Source organism: Mandrillus leucophaeus, unplaced genomic scaffold, assembly GCF_000951045.1.
Source record: "Mandrillus leucophaeus isolate KB7577 unplaced genomic scaffold, Mleu.le_1.0 Scaffold310, whole genome shotgun sequence".
Taxonomy (NCBI): Eukaryota; Metazoa; Chordata; class Mammalia; order Primates; family Cercopithecidae; genus Mandrillus; species Mandrillus leucophaeus.
Genome location: NW_012103255.1, coordinates 779,867 through 785,547, shown reverse-complemented (window position 1 = coordinate 785,547; position 5,681 = coordinate 779,867).

Sequence of the window (5,681 nt, the reverse complement as noted above, 5' to 3'; positions counted from 1 at the left end):
CAGGTCCCCCTCCCTCCGCCCAATAAGGACATAAACTTCAACCCCTTCGTCCAGCCAGTCCCTGCAGAGCGCAGATGGGTCCCTCCCTCCTTTTTTGCCCCCTTCCTCCAAACTCTTACTTAGCTCTCCTAGCCTTTTCCACCCTCCTCCTTTCCCTCCTTCTTTCCTTCTCTCTGTCTCCCTTCACCTGCCGCGGTCCCTCTCTCCCCCCGTTTCTCCTGCCCCTATCTCTCCCAGTCCACCTTAACGCAAACTCCGCCCCAGGCCCCCATCCAGCCCTTTGCCGCTGCTCTGCCCACCCCCTGCACGCCACCGCCCTGTCCGCCCATTGGCCTGAATACCCGCTCATCTCCAGTGGGTCTCGCCTTGCTTTCGTCCAGGGAGGGGGCGGAGCCGAGGGGCTGGCCTGGAACCTGGAGAGGAGGGGGGAGGGGGCAGTGTCCGCAGCGGCCAGGGAACCAAGTACCCCCTACAGGGGCTCCCTCTCCTCCAAGAGGGGCTTCTGCAGGGTCAGGACCTCAGGAGGGAAGGGTATGAGAGGTTAGGGATAGGCTGGGTGGGAGTGAATTGGGGACTTAGGGTCTTGAGGGAGGGGGTCCCGTGAGGGGCTATAATCAGGTCAGGGACCTACAAGGGAGGGGGAGGGGGAGCCACCAGACCTTCAGCTCCGGCCCCTACGCCCCACCCCCTCTCGGAGGGAGCCGGGGAGTTGAGCCTGCGGGCGCCCTGCGTCCCTCCCCACGCGTGACGGTGCCCCGCGGGGAGGGAAGGGCGCCCCGGGCAAGCAGCCTCTGTGCTGTCGCCAGTGCCCGCTGCGGCCTTGGCATTGTCGGAGGGGAGGGGCCCAGTCTGCGAAGGGGGAGGGGGCGCGCTCACGCTTTTGCTCCCCAACTCCATCCCGCGGGTTCCCTAAGTGGAGAAACTGAGTCTCCACCGAGGAGGGATATCTTGACATGGATTCGCTCAGAGACCCAGGTGGCGAGGGGTGCCTGGATGTTTTGGGCTGTGTGGTATGTGTAGGTTTTGGGGAGGACCGGTATAAATACTTGGGAGCCCCCCAACTGAGAAAGGTAGCGGGTGAAGGATGTTTCCGACTGAGCCTGCAGAGCTGCGTACCCCAAAGGGCCCCTCCCACTAGTGTCAAACGGAATCACATCAGGGTACCTAGGGCCAGGTTTGGCTCCCCCGCGACAAGCCAGGCCGAACCGGGTCGGACTCGCTTTCCCCTCCCAACCCCCCTCCGCAGGGGGCCTCCCTCCCTTTCCAGCAGGTGGCTCCTCGGGACACCAGCTCAACCTGTTGGACCACAATGGGCGGCGCCAGGGGGGCCCTGGCCCTCACCCGGGCTGACCCGGGATCCCCGCGCATGAGGGGCGGAGTCCAGGTCCCTCCCTCCCTCTTTCTCCCTCTCTCCCTCTCCGCGCCGGGCCGTGACTCAGCCTCGGGGCCGCTGCCCTGCGCCCCAGCCAGGGGCGGAAAGTGTGAGGCGCCCCTGAGGGCTCAGGCCAAACTAAACAGCCCCCCACCCCAGACATTATCTCACTGGAGAATTAGGGGGGCTATAGGAAGGAGGAGGTAGCTGCAGGCATGGGGCGCTCTGGCTCGAGTAATCCGCTCCGGGTTTTCCTGGCGTCCCTGACCCCCTTGGGTCCCGAGGCCGGTCACTGCTCCGGGTTTTCTTCTCAGCCCCGCCGGACAGATTCTGGTCCGGAGGGGCCGGGAGCCGGTGGGGTCCAGGCTGGGGTTTTCCCCGTCCTACTCCAGCCGTCCGGGTAGTGCAGGCCTGGCGAAGGGCTGTGCTAGGAGCTAGGCGGCAGTGCCACAAGTGAAATGGAGAGGGGGCTGCTTTGGGGAGGAAAGGGGATAGCCAAAGAAAGGGGGCGGGGGACAGGGGGTGGGAACGTGGCCCGGGAAGGGCAGGGCCAGGGCTTCCAGAGGCAATATCAAGGCGGGCTCCCTGGCACCAGCCTTTGGGTACAGAAACTCGAAAGGTGCCCAGTGCCTCAGGCTTGCCTCGCTCAACTTCCCCCCTGAGGGTCGCGTTCTACATCTGGCTGAACATGACTGATCTTTCTGCGGCTAGATTGCCACTCCCCACCTCATTCCCAATAGTCGTGGAACCCTCAGTTAGTTCCTCAGTGACGCCCACCCTCCCATGTCTCTTTTTTCCTCCTGGTGCAAATAGCTCCCCTCCTTACTCAGAAATCGGAGTGGGGAACCCCTACTTGAAATTCCCTCTTACCCCAACCCCTAACCACGCCAAACGACCGAAACAGCGGCGGTAGAGAAACGCTGACTGGAGACCCCGCCCCCTCCCTTGAAGCCCCTGCTAGGCCCCAGGGGCCGGCCGCCCCCGCCCCGCCACCAGGCCGAGACTGGAACTGGGAGCTGGAGGGCAAGTGAGGGGCCTGCAGGGGCCGCCTGGGGTAGGGGAGCGTCCCAGATCCTCACGTTAAGACTTAAATTTTTAGGTGACCAGCTAGACCTTAATATTTGGGGAGAGTAGCACGAGTTGGAGAAATACTCAGAGAAGGAAGTGTTTACCCTAAGAGAGGGATGAAAGCCCCGAGTGGGAGGACTGAATACCTGGGGCTGGGGACAGCGACTCGGAGTGAGGGCCAGGTGCCCGGACTGACTGGGCCACGTGCGCCAAAGGGTAGAAGCATAGAAGTTAGATGCTTGCGGAACCTGAGGGAAAGAGGCCTTCAGGTGGCGAGATAGGCGAGGCTTTGCCTGGGCGGGGTCCTGCGTGAGTGGGTCTGGGGGACTGTTTCGGAATGTGGGGAACTGAGCTGCAAGCGAAGTGTCAGCCTGCGCCCGGCGCCCACCTCTTCCCCGCTGCTCCCCCCAATCCTCGACTGCCTCCGCTTCCCTCGAAAAACCCGCCGCCCAGGAAACCGCTGGGGGCGCTCAGACCGCAGACCCCCGCCCCCCAGCGCTCCCACCGCGACCGCCCAACCCACCTGAAGGGGCCGTGGCCGCCAGGGGTACCCCCCTCCTGCCGACTCCCCCCAACACCTGCGGGTGGCACTATTTATAACTCCGCGCCTATTCCGGGCCTCTGGGTTGGAGCCGGCTGCCGCGCAGCGCTAATCGCCGCCGGGATCTCTGCGCCCCCCAAAGCCGGGGGAGGTAAATTTAGCTTCAGAAAGCTCAGGGGAACATTTTCCAAAACTCCGCGTCCCAGAGAAGGCGAGAGAACCCCTCTGCACTCAGCCTCCCTCCGATCAGCCACCAGGAGGCGCAGGTCCCCGGCTCCTCGAACCCAGCCAGCTAGGAGGTATGGTCGCTTCTTTGAAGCTGGGGTAGGCGAAAGGCTGAGGGCGAATGATGGAATGGAACTGAGGCTGGAGAATGGCTGGAGGAACGGGTACGCTCCAAGGCTGGCGAACACTCTAGAGTTTGAGAGTAACTGAGAAAGTGGGTGGGGGAAAATAACTCACATGCAAGAGAGATGTAAATAGGATGTAAGAGCCTATGCCCATGCCGGGCGCGGTGGCTTTCGCCTGTAATCTCAGCACTTCGGGAGGCAGAGACGGGTGGAACACCTGAGGTCAGGAGTTGGAGACCAGCTTGACCAACATGGTGAAACCCCGTCTCTAGTAAAAATACAAAAATTAGCCAGTCGTGGTGGCACACGCCTGTAATCCGAGCTACTCGGGAGGCTGAAGCAGGAGAATTGCTTGAACCTGGAGGGGCGGAGGTCGCCATGAGCCAAGATCGCGCCATTGCACTCCAGTCTGGGCAACAAGAGCGAAACTCCGTCTCAGAAAACAAAACAAAACAAAAAAAGCCTATGCCTTTGGGGGTAGGCCTGCGCTCTGGCTCTGTCAGTGAAATGATTGCCACATCCCCCTTTCTGCCGGCCTGTTGGTGGTGTTGGGAAAACGTGGGACACCCCCACCCACCCACGCCTCCCACTGCCAGATTATTGCTGTGATATCCAGTTTATTGCCTGCCGCTTCTCAGACCCTTGGGCCGTGATCCCTCTTCTCCACCTGTTTCTCGCATGCCAACGAGGGTCCTGTATCGGATGTAATCCGCTGGGAATCCTGAATATCAGGCTTCTCCTCTTGCTTTTGTACTTGGGGGTCACATCCATCTGGTCCCTCTTGTCTCCATTCCTACTCCACCCATTCCCCCACCCCCTGTGACCATTAGAGGGCACCAGGGCACCAAGGGGTATGCGAGGTTTTAATGGCAAAGACCGCAATTACTTTTGCACCAACTTAATATCTTGTACTCTGTCTCCTTCACCTCCCTCCCACCTCACTCCACTTGAGTTCCTGAGGGAGTAGTTTGGACACTCAAAACCTGAGTTGCCCTAGTTGGGGAGAGATACTTGTGGGGGAACAGCCACAGAGTGGGCAGCCATGGGCCAGGAAAGATCTCTTGGCCTGTGTGGATTAGGTGAAAGGGCTGAGGCTGAAACCTCCAAATGGACTGAGAACAGGGAGCTTAGGGCTGAGGTGGGAAGTGGCATGGAGTGGGTGCAGAGTGGGGTGGTGGTACCCTCCATGCTTTTGCTTGCATGGCCCTGCCTCCAGGCCACTTTGGCCACCATCTCCATGCAACAGCAGCTCAGAAGAGGAAGGCAGGCTCATTAAGAGAAGCAGTGAGTTGGTGATCTGAAAATCTGGGTTTGCTAAATGACTCCTTTACTGCAGTGTGCTGTGTATGTCCTTGGGTGAATCATTTCACCTCTTGGGCCTATTTCCTTCATGTTAACATGGGATAATTGCTGAAGTGGACTTCCGTGGCGCCCAAAGCACTCTGTATTGTGAAAAGGGCTCTCTGAATGGTATCTGAGGTTTCTGTTATTCTCCAGTCTTTACACTGTCAAAGCCCTCTTTCCCACTCACATTCTCCTTGGGCCACTGGCAGTCTCACTCCCCCTGCTGCTCTCTATCAGCCATCTCACCACAGGCCACAGCCCTGGACTCCGCCTTCCTCTACCCACCACTTCCCCAGTGGTCTCTGCCAGACTTCCCCTCCCCTGGCAAAGGCCCTTGAGCTCAGACCTCAGACTCCAGGATCCACCTCCAGGCACTGCCCCGCTTGGGGGGGAGTGAGGCCTAAGAAAGGAAAAGAAGGCAGTAGGCCAGGGCCTGAGTCAGGGAAGGAAAGGCTGGAGCTGGCCAAATAGGGTACAGGCTCTGAGGGGGAAGAAGGAGCCCCAGATTCATGGGAAGGTAAATTCTGACTACTCCCATCACTGGGACCAGGTAAGAGCCTCTCAACGGACCAGCCAAGAGCACTAAGCTGCATTTTGTGGATGCCTAAAGAGATGCACTGAGGCCGGGCACGGTGGCTTATGCTTGTAATCCCAGCACACTGGGAGGCCAAGGTGGGAGGATCACTTGAAGTCAGGAGTTCGAGACCAGCCTGGCCAACATGGTGAAACCCTGTCTCTACTAAAAATATCGAAATTGGCTGGGCGTGGTGGCTCACGCCTGTAATCCCAGCACTCTGGGAGGCCGAGGTGGGTAGATCAGGAGGTCAGGAGATCAAGACCATCCTAGCTAACACGGTGAAACCCCATCTCTACTAAAAATACAAAAAATTAGCCAGGCGTGGGGGCGGGCACCTGTAGTCCCAGCTACTCAGGAGGCTGAGGCAGGAGAATGGCGTGAACCCGGGAGGCGGAGCTTGCAGTGAGCTGAGATCGTGCCCCTGCACTC